We start from the raw sequence: 12,978 nt of genomic DNA on the forward strand, positions 1-12,978 counted from the left end.
CAAGCCATCCGGGCCCTAAACACACACACACCCGCCCTCTCACATCATCTATAATTGACTGAGACAGGACTCTTCCAGACACTCTAAACGAAGGCACAATGTACATTCCAAATTCCTTTTTAAATATGTTTATATTGTCTATCCTCTAAAATAGTCAGAGGTCTATTCATATTAATGTACAGAATTCACCTGCTTGCTGCTACTACTGCACATTCACCCAGTGTATATACTATATGTATATACAATATTCTTCCTCTACCCCCCCCATTTTTGCACATGTCGAGGAGCGTGTCAGGCTACATTTCACTGTGTGTTATACTTGTATAACTACATAGCAAAATCTCCAGTGTTAAATTAACACTAGAGTGTCTATATGGGTCCACACCTCTGAGTGTTAAATACAACACTGTTGAGTGTTAAATTAACACTTTTGACAGTGTTATATGTTTAAAAGTAACCTAGTCAGTTTTGAAGATTAACTATGGCTAATACTGAGCAGTGCTGATTTTCTAACACTGGAATATTTCTAACATTTTGAGTTATTTTCCAGTGTTGGAAAATCAGCACTGGTTTCAGTTACTGCTGTTGATATGTTAAGAGTAAGAATAAGTTCAGATTCTCTTAAAGATAACAACACTAATATGTTAACAATTGTTGGACTTGTGGAGGTATTTTGAGAACCCTTATAAACATCTGAAGGAAAAATATTCTTTAATCATAGATGCAGACTCGTGGAAAAAATATTGATTAATCATTTTTATTTGATTTTGTAGAGTTAGAACAAACAGATTGGATTTTCAAAATCAGTCAGTTTCTTGGGGTCTGAAGCAACAACAGAACAGGGCTCTGAATTTTTGGAAGAAGCCCTTTTTTTCTTCTTTTTCTCCTTGATTTTAATGTTGTTAGACTTCTCTGAATTATTAGTAAAAGAGACAACTGGCTCAGACATGGATAGACATACAGAAGGGAGTTCCTCACTAGGAAGATCATCAGACGTTGCCAGACTTTCAGAAGCAGGCTCTTTAGTAGGAAGAACATCAGCCTTTGTTGAACTTTTGGAAGGAGGTTCGTGAGTGGAAAAAATATCAGCAATTCGTGAACTTTCAACTGGAGGTTGGGAAGTGGGAAGAACATCTGACTTCAGCAGACCTTCAGGATGAGGTTCTTTAGTTGGAAGAACATCAGACACTACTGGACTTTCACAAGGGGGCTGGAAGATCTGGCATATGCTCGTCTTTGCTACATCAGAAATTGCCCTGAGTAGTCCTGGTGCAAAGTTTGCAATGTGGCTCTTTTCTGAATATTTCTCTCTGACTTCAGACAGGATACTTTGCACCATGTCATCTCTGATGGACCTTGAGAAGATGGCCTGGTTTTCCATTGTTAGGAGAGATTTGGACACTCGATCCAAAGTGGCCTTTGTCACACTGGTGGAGAGGATGCTCAATTTTTGGGAGGACATGTTCAGTAGGGGGTAAGAAGGAAGCTTCCAGAAGCCATGCAGGACACGGGGAACCACCTCTATCACCACGTCTGTTGCAGTGAACAGTTTGGAGGTTTGTGCGTCCTACTGCCTCTCTTTAAGGAGGTCAATGTACTTCCTGACATTGCTGAGGAGCTTAGGTGTTCTGCAGAATAAAGTTATAAGAATGATCTTTTACACCTATTTAAAAAAATAACAGAAATTTTGAAATACTGTAGCTGGACTGTTAATGATTTTATGTCAGAGGTGACTCACTGAAATTTAGGAGGTATGGCCTCTGGAAATTCCAGCAGCATCCGGGCTTGAAACTCGATGTCCCTCATTTTATTTATTGTGTTCACTGCCCACACCTGAAACAGAAAGCATGTTTACATTGCAGTTTTGTTGAGAGGTTAAAAAAAAAAAAAAGATCTCCAAATAACTAAAACTCTTGTGAGTTTTCTAGTCTTACCAGTTTCAGAAGAGGTTTGGCTTCTGTTTCTTCCAAACCCTCCAATTCAAACTCCCAAAGTCTTCAAAAGAAAACAAAAGAGAGGTTTTCTCTCAGCATTTACACTTCAGCACAAACCGTTTCAGGTGTGAGGTGGATGGTCTGTGTAACAGGGCGGCCCTTAGCGGCTGGAAACACAGTGAGACAGACCAAGGCAAGTGTAGTGGAACAAAGTATTTATTTGCTATATGGCTCTCCTTAAAACAATTAACTTGTCGAGCTTCTTCACAGCACAAAAATCCCCTAATGACAACTGGCAGCCTTAAATATGTTCAGCTGTCACAGACTTAACCATTATTCCACTCTCAGGTAAATTCTTAAATCCCAACCTTCCACCACAGTATACAATATATCAATAAGAATAAATAAATACATAAATACATCTTCACATTTACATATTAATAAATATTTCACACTTTAATGTTACACAAAACCCAATATTATAAAAACCCAGAAACCCAAGCACAAAAAGATTCACCACACTCTTTACCCATGGTCTCTCCCGGAACCTTTAAATGGTGTCTGGACCCCCGGGGAAACATTTGCCCAAACACCTTGAAGAGGACACAGGCAAGAAAGGTGAGTAATCATTAACTTACAAACACTTATTTGCACCACTTTTATCCCTAGATTTCACACACACATTTGCATTAGTTTTCCTTACTGGTAAACCTTAATCACAATCTCAATCACCATTCTTCTCTCCTGACAGACAACCACTAGTGATGGGCAGATGAAGCCCCATGAAGCACTGAAGCTTTTCATCCAATTGGTTCACCCCAACGCGAAGCTTCATGAAGCTTCATTTGCTCTAGCAGGACACCTACTGGACGTAAAAATAATAGCTGGCATGAATTTGAAGAGTGTGGCATTTTGCACACAGCCTGTAAATGTCAACAACAAAAGGAGTGTGTAAAACACCTATAGTGTAGTGATGGCAGTATACTGTGTATATTTATGCTGGCAGTATGGAAAATGATTATTTGCGGCAAAGTTCGAACCGCTTCATGAACCAGTCACGTGGTACAGCCGGGCAGCGAGGCTTCGGACGTCATCATTTTCAGCTCCTCCCATAAATGAAGCAAGCCTCGATACGCGCTTCGCGGAAACGCCCCCTCCATTACTCGACACACGCTCCGAAGCCTCGATACAGAACGTCCCATCACTAACAACCACCACATTCCTTGATGAGGAGCAGCTGTGCAGGATCTGAAACAAGGCCACCAACTGATTTTAAAATTCCCAATAAATAGTCAATAAATATTTAAACTTCTTGTGTGCAAATCCATGCTTAAAGTGCAATGCTACATAAAGTGCTTGATAAGGTGCTTTTAATAAAGTGAAAGGTGTGCTCTAAAGTGCTATACAGACAATACAATATAAATAAATGCAGTAAGGGAGTCCTCTTCCTTACAGTCTGTAGGTGTCACAGTAACTCACTGCTCTCTGACTGTCTCTTTGCTCCTCTCCACCAAAAGATCTCCCATATCTTCTGCAGTGAGGCTTGATGGTATTTGGTTTTCCTTCTGAAGTCTGAGGAATTCCGTCATCATTGCAATCTAAAAATAAAAGGAGACATTTAATCAGCATCACTCCCAGGTCTTCAGAAATCACCTGACATTTTATCTCAGTTTTGGTTTGGATGGATCTGGGTCTTACCTGAGCCCTGTAACCTGGTAGATACCAGCAGATCTCCACAGCTGTGTTATATATGGGTGTGTTGAACAGCACCTGTCAAAGAAATAAGAAATTACTCATTGTAACTTAAATTGATTCTCAGTTTGTCAGCTTTTTAAAACTACATCAAATTCTTCAAAAATGCAGTAAAAACAAAAAGTGTCACATACCCTGATGGGTTTGTAGATCCCTTTACTGGCTTCCATTAAAACGCTGCTGTTCTACCACAGTTGGGGAAGAGAAACTTTCCAAAACTCTTCAAAACTTGTGTAAGATCAAATGTAGATATGAAAATACTCCTGACTTGATGGTTTTTCTTGCACAGATGAGCTCTTTTTGAAGTCTGATGCAGATTTAAAAATGCACAATTCTAAAACAGTCACCATGGAAACATTTGATCCCTGCTTTATGTCATTAAATTAAAAGAAAACACTCTATTTTACACTATATGTTGTTCATTATATAAGTAAATAAGGGTAGGCTACAGCCGTCCTTAGGTCACTCCTGTGAAAAGATGCATACAAACTGGTGAATCAGAAAAGAAAGAAAGCCAACCTGCAGCATTATGTCCTTTTATGTTATTTCAATTCAATTCAGTTTTATTGATACAGCACCAAATCACAACAACAGTCGGCTCAAGGTGCTTTACTTTGTAAGGTAGACTCTAAAATAATATACACAAGGAGAAAAACCCAACAATCATATGACCCCCTATGAGCAAGCACATTGGCGACAGTGGAAAAAAACTCCCTTTTAACAGGGAGGAAGCGGCGGCAGTAACAGGCTCAGTGAGGGGCGGCCATCTGCCAGGAGTGGTTGGGGTGAGAGAACGAAGATGGGACAAGAGGCATGCTGTGGAAGAGAGACAGAGATTAATAACAAGTGTGATTCAATGCAGAGAGGTCTATTAACACATAGTGAGGGAGAAAGGTGACTGAAGAAGAAATACTCAATGCATCATGGGAATCCCCAGCAGCCTACACCCATTGCAGCATAACTAAGGGAGGATCCAGGGTCACCTGATCCAGCTCTAACTATATGCTTTAGCAAAAATTAAAGTTTGAACCCTTATCTTAAAAGTAGAGATAGTGTCTGTCTCTCAAATCCAAGTCTGGAAGCTGGTTCCATAGAAGAGGGGAGAAACCAGTTGGCCTGCAGTGTGAGAGGGCAACACGTTCTCACTCCCAACTCGTCAAACGTGTGACGCATGGTCAGGCTCCCTCTGCTGCACTTATGGACGCGCAGGGTACCCCCCTCGCGTCGGGAATTGACGTGAAGGGTCCTCCGATTGAAGAGATTGCTGCGGAAGTGCCTGTTGTCCGTATATTTAGACATTTTCCAAATCACATTGTAGTGACGTATACGGAACACAATAAATTATATAATATAAACAACTACCTGAAAAACAGGTAGAACGATACTTTTGTATCGTTTATTGCATTTACGGAGGGAGTGATGTATGCTGGGTAATGGCACAGCTAGCGACCGGGTGACTTTATTCACCCGCTTCGGCTGTTATCAGTCCATACAATGGACGTTATCAGCACAAACCAGTCCCATAGATATGGGCCATCTCCTGCTAGATTGTTCAGAAGGTTGTTCTCATCCATCCAGATGGAGGATCACTAACAGGAGCGTGGGAAGACTCCAGAATCCACTCTGGCTGGAATCCGGTGGATATGCAGTGTGTACAGGTAAGACCATTTAAACGGACAGCATTTATAGAATGACTATTAAAAGTCTGCGAGTGTCAGTAATGTTAATGTGGTTATGTTAGTAATACACCGAGTGCTAATATAACAGCTTTAAGATGCATTTGTAGATATTATTACGTGTTTTACCGTCTTTATGGTGCTAGCTTAAAGTTACGGTGTAAACGTTAGCTTATATTGGAGGAAAGCTGTTACTGTTTAAACGATGTTAGCACAGAAATATTAGCTTCTGTCATGACTGATGAAGTTACTAGTTAATAAAGTTTCCAGTAAAGTGTTTAATCGCAGCCACAGACTGACAGCAAATATCTCGATTAGCTTCAGTGCATCTGTAATAAATATGTGCAAGTTTCAGTGCTTCGTTTAAACTGTATGATACTTATACTGACCCAGGGTCAGTGTAAAATACAATCCTAGCTGTGTGAACAAAGCCTGGCTGCTTTAATCCTGCATGACAAACCTCAGGATGCAGGTTATTATTACTCTTTCCTGCTGGCACACCTGTCACACCTGAGAGTCAGCTAGAAACTTACAGTGACGTGGACATCATGCAAAGACTGCCAGACTCTGTAATACTGCAAATGATCAGTGACTCAGGTTATCACTAAACTTTAAACGGCACCTCTGTGTCTCTGTGTGCTGAACATCTAGGATTGAGTCAGGCTGCATTGACTGTGGGACTTTAATGTGTTAAAAGTAGGTTCAAGACGGCTCAGAAACATTTGAAGATTAAAATTTAGCATTATGGCTGCTGGTGGTTTGTAAAGCCTCTACTCAGCTGTATTTTTGTTACTAATTTATGTTTGTTGTTGTTTAACACAGATTTCAGAAGAGCAAATATGCTTAATAGTTTAACTAGATTTCATTTGTCAGTGTGGGACTGCTGAGTCACCTGAAGAACTCATTTCATTCATTCTCCACATGATGTTCATTTACAGAAATGTTTCACAGGAACTGATTTCTCCCAAAGGGTGAACTAGTGTTTTTCCATAGATTACCTCAGTATGAATGTACTTCTTAAATGAAGGCAAGTGTTTGTCCTTTTTTGTTCCTCAGGTACAGTACGTGATATCAAGGGCAGGCGGTCAACACTGGGGGTAGACAAGAAGCAGACGTACTTCCAAGAGGGAGCTGCAGTGAGGTCAGAGGTCAGAATCTGAAACAGCTCAGGTTTATATTTTAGGGGTTATAAAAAAATCAAAATGTATTTATAAAGAAACCTTTAAATAATAGTCATAATTATGATTATTATAAGAAATATCAAACATTTAAGTGGATTTTCTGTTACACATATCGTGTTAGCCCTGCAATAAACTGGCAGCCTGTCTTTGTCCTGTATCAGCTGGGATAGGCTTCATCCTCCCGCAGCCCTGAATTGGATACATTGTATTCCAATTATGTAATCTGATCATTTACAAACTCAAGGTATCTAATCAAAATGTAAGTAATAATTATAAAATGGGAAAGCAGAAATAAGTGTGACATGAATGTAAATGTGTGAGCTGACATAGAGGACAGCTACATGCAGTCTGAAAAACCTTTGTTGTCAAGTTTGCAGGTATATCAGCACGAGACATTCTTACATAGAAGAGACGTTAAAGTCTCTGACTCAGTGAAGCATTATTGGTCCCGTCTGTTTGGATAAATATAGTAAGCTGATGTTTGTCCATTTATTGACACATTTCTTAAGTGCTTATCCAGTTCAGGATCACAGTGGAGCTGCAGCTGGATATGTTCACTAAATAAACCTTACAAAAGTTAACAATAAACCTGCATCCATGTACGTTGTTGTCCACAGGATGAGAAAATCAAGCTGGAAGACTGTGGAACATGTTAATAAATGTTTGTGTGTTTATGCCTGTGTCTTTCACAGGAGGCGCTGGAAGGTTTCCCTAATAGTTCCTGGTGAATCAAAGCAGAACCATAAAGGTTGCTGGATTGCATGATGGCCTTACCCCTGAGCAGCCATCCTGTTAAAGGAGGAACCAGTTAGAAGCTGTTTTCAAAGTAGCTGAGCAGATTTCATCTCAAGTAAGCGATTAACTGTTTGTTCATCTGTTCTGCCACTTAAAGAGCATTTAAGGACGTCTTTGAGTGTCCAGTTGAATTAATTCTACTGGCTCTCATGGTCATTTGTTATTATAGACATATTTTTCATGTTCATCCAGCTATTTAGTAAATTCTATCTATTTAGTAATATCCGTCAGCTATAAAATGTAATATAAATATAAAAATATCTAAATATCTCCTGTCCTTTATGTTTTAATGATGTAAGTCTGTTATCGTGTTACATTAGCATTCCTCACATATCAATGAGATGCTGTACAGTACAATCCTACTGACACAGCAGAGGGATAACGACGGCTATTCAACATCGTTACACGACACATTCGAGCTGCATGACGCAGACAAAGTGACTAAATCATCTTTTTGTGGTTTATTGTCTTCAAACCAGCAGACAAAGCCGATGGCAGAAGATGTCAGAGAAGAACTTCAGGCCGTGGACTGAAAAGGTATTTTTTCTTGTTATCAAAGACATTTGGAGTGGCAGCTTCTACAACTGGTTGTGCTGAAGTAAAGCTTACAGTCTAAGAAACCACAGTGTTGATATTCAGCACAAAGAGAAAAGCTCACTTGTTTGAATCAATTTACAATCATAGTTTTATAAATTCTGACTGTAAACAGCGTTTACAGCTTTGATATTGTTTGACACTCGATATCAGGTGATAGGGTTTAATTTAAAGGTTTCTGTGTCCCAATGAGCCATTTACACTGACCAGTGTCAGTCTAACTGTAACACATTCATTATTTAGATTCAACAAAGAAATAACTGAATGTAAAAATGGCAGCCCTCAGGCAGGTTTATAGAGATATATGCATGCATTGTGAAATTTATGTATCCCAGATAATTGTTATTCATCTAGTCATGGCAGACCCACCTCTTCCTCCCAAGTTAACTGCAACCCAAAAGAACTAGTGGGGCTATTTACACACTCACAGCCAGTGTGGGGTAAAAAGAGCCACAAAAAGCTGTCAGCCACAGATGTGCTATAAGAGTTAGAAACTCTACTTATGGGGAAACTTTCTAAGTCTAACAGGGGACAGGAACTCCTGCCCAAATAACATGATATAACCCCACATACAGCCCAGCCATAAAGTGAACCAAGTCATTTAGTTAAAGACAGCATGGGACCAAATGCATGTAACCAGCCTGCACCCACCTGGCATTTCTTCCTCCTGAATTAAATGAATGGATGAAAGTTAAATGACTACAAACCTAAAGCCACTAGTTCCCACACTGGAGCTCCCTGACACTGTGTGCTAACCGTATTTAGCTTGTATCAACAGTTGTAACAGGCTAAGCCACCTGAGAGACTGCATTGAATGATTGTTCCTGTCTTAATGATTTCAGCTGACTGGTTTCAGCTCAGATGTTCTGCTTTTTCCTTTCAGTAGATCAAAGCAGCTCGTGCTCCTTCTGCTTCCAATTTACCGTAGAAGAAGAAGAAGAAGAAGAAGAAGAAGGCGAAGGCTTCAGCGAAGTGGCGTTCATGGTCTCAGTGAACAGTCATGGTCACACACTGCATGTGGTTTTAAAAGCAACATGTCTGTTCACCACAACAATGGAGACGTGTAACATTAGTGCAGCTACGGTTTGTTCTTGAACATCAGTTCTGTTTTCTACTTTGATCACTTAGACCAAAAAAGTGTTGTTTTCAGATTCTTTCTTTTACATCTATAAAGCACCTGCTCATTTTTTATTACAATTAGTTTCACATGAATGTTAGTGTTTCCTTTATGATCTTTTAATGCTTACACTACACTGTACACGTCTACATTAGAGACATTTCTGTTTCCTGTTTCTGTTGACTCAGAGTTGTGAAATGTTCTTTTATTTGATGCACAATATGAAGCTCATAATTTTCTTACAAATAAAACTCTAATGACAAACATGAACAGCTGTGCTTATTTCTGAGACATGAGTTTTTGAATGTGTTCATATTTAGACAGTGTGCATCTGTATGCTGAAACTGTGATGGTGAACCTGAGGTGATGGTCAACAGAAGGCAAATATATATCAATATAAAACAATATTGAAGTAATGTCTTTACCCTCTGCAGCGTGTGGACGCTGTGCACGCAATCACCTTATTCACTGTAGTAAACGTGCACCGCTAGCTCACGTGACTGACTGTCTCCATGGTTACATCGTATATTATTAGCTATGTAAACAGCTTCCAAAGATACCGCCATAGCTCTCTGCAGCTGTAACACTTTCACACTTTGAAAATCATTTCATGTTTTTGATAGTTATGAAGACAGAATATGTTTTTAAGGTCATGCTAGGCGGTTGCTATGGTGGTTGCTGTGGACTTGGGTGGACCGCGTCCGATTCCTGTTATTAGCTGTCCGCCGCAGGAAGGCTGCGTTCCATTTACAAGTAGTGACAGTCTGCCGCAACTCGAACTCAAACCCTGCTTTGTTCTGTAATTATAGGCCTTTTATAGCCGTTCATGACACGCACACACACACATAAAGCACTTTGCCTCACCATGAGAATGCAACTTTACCTAACCTAACCTTAAAGTATCTGATATAGGATAGAAAAATGAAGCAACCAGAGATTTAATGATGAAGACTCTGGGTTCTGTAGTTCACGTTTTACAGTCCTGAATGACTCTTTGCATATGATTTATTGAAGAGGAGTTTAGAATGCACTTTACATTTAGACTGTTGCTGTTTCATTTTTTACATTGTTGCCGTGTTATGTCATGAATAAGGTTCACCTGCTGGGGTTTGATGGAGCAGCTGGACAATACAGTCAAAGACAGACTTCATTCATCATATGCAAGAATCCTAGTTGGATTTTTGTTGTCACTCATGTTTTTGAACCAAATATTGAAAACAGTTCTGACAGACTGGATACCTGGTCAGGGTGTACGTTACCTTGTACTCAAGCATCCCAGGACAGAGCCCTGCCCACCATGAGCCTGGGTGGATACGTGGTTATAATATAAAAGGACCGATACTGAATATGAATATTTCATGAAAATTGAATTATAATACAAATTAGTAATAAGGGTTTCTCTGCGCCCTTATCTACCCCATACTCAAAGAGCTGCGGGCAGAGTACATATTATTAGTAAGTGCATATTATTAGTCCTAATGCCAGCATGATTCTTCATAACTCCTGCTTTGAAATACTGAACTTTAACATTTACCTGATGAAAGATCATTTACAGTGGCACTCTGTCAGGATCATTCTGACTGTAAGATCACTGTATTAATCTGAATCCTTCTGAAATGTGCTGTGAATGAATGCTGATGCAACTCACTGTGGGAAAGCTGTTAATAAAATGAATCTGTGACACATGCAACACATTCACAGAGGAAGACGACACAAAGGGAGGACACGCAGAGGCTGTGTTGAAGTCAGAAATCCAAATCTTTATTAAAAAACAGGCGGCGGTTACAAACAGGAAGACAAGCAGTCCATCAAACAGTCTACAGGGTCAAACATACAGAGAATTCAAACAGCAGTAAAAAATAACTGGACACTGAAAAACTTAAAGCAATGTGTGACGCAATAAAAGGAAGCAGCGCAGTATATTCACTGAATTATCATCAATTACAAAAGAGAAAAAGGATGATTTCTAAGGATTATTTTCTTAAATGCAGTTAGAGTGTGGCTGGTAAAGATGGAAACATACAGAATGTAATGAAATTTTTGGGGGTAACTGTGACCGAGGACCTGTCCTGGGGCAACCATATCACCTCAGTTGCACGGAAGGCCCAACAGCGCCTCTACTACCTGAGGAGACTGCGGAGCGCACACATTCCTAGATCTCTGATGTTGAACTTCTACAACTGTGCCATCAGCAGCGTCCTGACGTATGGATTTCTAGTGTGGTTCCCCAGCTGCACCAAGGCCGATCAGCAAGCACTCTAGCGGGTGGTGAAAGAAGCTGGCAGAATTATTGGAACAAGTCTGCCAGAGATCAGTAATATCTTCCCCACTCGCTGTCTGAGGAGGGTGCACAGTATCCTGCGGGACCAACATCACCCTGCGCGCCACCTTTTCTATCTGCTGCCCTCAGTGAGAAGGTACAGGTCTATACAGGCCAGAACATCCAGACTGGCCAGACAGGCTCCTGAACTCTCTGCCCCCCTCTCACGGACAATAACCATATCCAACTTCTTAATAGCACTGAACTGGTCTGCATTGTTGCATCATATCTTTATTCTCTTTCCCCCCTCCTGCCCCCCCCCCCCTCTTTCTTAAATAGATAACTATCGTATCTAACATCATATCTCACAGTACAATAATATTGAATGGGTTGCATTGCTGTACTTTGTCACGTTTCTCAGGTCTTTGTCTGAATTTCTTATGAACATTACTTGTCATGTTCTTATGTTGTTGCTAAGGATTGTCTTATTGCACTGGAGTCACACTGGGTTAAATTTTTACACTTGGGTTTTAAGGGGTATTTATTATTTTCTTCATTATTGTATTTGTATGGAAGCCCCAAACGCAATTTCATGACAATAAATACTTAAATCTAAATCTAAATGTAAACTGTGTGAGTTTGTGAACTTTGTTAGTAACAAATGAGGTAAAAAAAACAAAACAGACAAAACACAGAAAGAGGCTCTCAGTATTCATTAATAATTAGAAAGAAACATTCTGGTCGTGGATTTTTACAGTCTTAGTTCCGCTCGCTGTCATCATTATAATCATCATGATCAAGGCGAGGTCCTGAGGTGGGCGGGGCTGTCTCTGGTGATGTCACCATGAAGGAACAGCATCTGGCACATGTTGCTGAAACATCCCAGTACACTGGTGTAGTTTCCTCTCCAGCTGTTTGACATGTGACACTTGAACATTAAGGGGAAGAAGAAGAAACAGTGTTAGGTCAGGTGACCACATGGTTTCTAAAGTAACTGACAGGAAGTAACCAGGCCGTCAGAAATGGATGGCATGTGTTTAGAGTTACTGGAGTTGGGTAACTCTACTTACCAAAAGCAGAAGCACACAGATGACAGATCAGATGCTGAATGTTGCAGGAACATGCTCATGTGTGGTGGTCATTCAGTGCTGCAGGTCAGACAGTCCAAGACTGATATGCTGCCCATCTGAGAGTTTGAAAACACACATGCAAAGATTTATTTTGTATTACAGTCAAAGCTGGATGTTCATTTTTGTCCTTCAAAAATGTTTGTGTATTTGAAAGCACTAACATTTAAGGATGACTTGGATCGTCTCCTTTAAAGGGGAGACAAGTGTATCCACCAGAGGCGGAGCCAGACATTTGAAACACCTGGGGCTTAGCCCAAAAGGGTAGTATGCATGTGGGACTTCATATAGGGAAAAATATATATCACATGTGCAGGACACCTTAAACTAGTTTTTTAATTAAGCAGCAAGGCAGAACAAAGTCGGGGCTGTATCAAGACACGAGGACTAAACCCCAATTCAACCAGACCCAGAACTGATCCGGAATTAAAACAGGACTACAACAGTTCAAAATCAGGACTACTGAGGACTTAACCAAGACAGAACCAGAATCAGAACTAGATGATAGTAGCACTAAAAATCATCATAGACCTGCACTACAC

The 12,978-nt window shown here is 40.2% G+C and overlaps 2 long non-coding RNA genes and 1 pseudogene across 3 annotated transcripts; 1 reads left to right on the forward strand and 2 right to left on the reverse strand.

Annotated features, from left to right (window-relative positions):
• Positions 1–775: 775 nt before the first annotated feature.
• Positions 776–3,523, reverse strand: LOC146712417 (uncharacterized; annotated as a pseudogene).
• A 1,676-nt stretch (positions 3,524–5,199) lies between these two features.
• Positions 5,200–8,855, forward strand: LOC146712418 (uncharacterized). Of its 2 annotated transcripts, none has more exons than XR_014917039.1 (5): positions 5,200–5,344; positions 6,419–6,510; positions 7,236–7,393; positions 7,818–7,875; positions 8,816–8,855. It is a non-coding gene; the product is annotated as an uncharacterized LOC146712418 (long non-coding RNA). The 2 variants fall into 2 exon arrangements; XR_014917040.1 differs by having other exon boundaries at positions 8,819–8,852.
• A 3,086-nt stretch (positions 8,856–11,941) lies between these two features.
• LOC146712419 (uncharacterized) lies at positions 11,942–12,651 on the reverse strand. Its single transcript, XR_014917041.1, has 3 exons — positions 12,601–12,651; positions 12,380–12,495; positions 11,942–12,237 (listed from the first exon to the last, which is right to left on the reverse strand). It is a non-coding gene; the product is annotated as an uncharacterized LOC146712419 (long non-coding RNA).
• Positions 12,652–12,978: the final 327 nt, after the last annotated feature.

This window comes from Copadichromis virginalis, linkage group LG3 (genome assembly GCF_057382275.1).
Source record: "Copadichromis virginalis isolate Kocher_CV1m ecotype Utaka linkage group LG3, C_Virginalis_male_GT1.1, whole genome shotgun sequence".
Classification (NCBI taxonomy): domain Eukaryota; kingdom Metazoa; phylum Chordata; class Actinopteri; order Cichliformes; family Cichlidae; genus Copadichromis; species Copadichromis virginalis.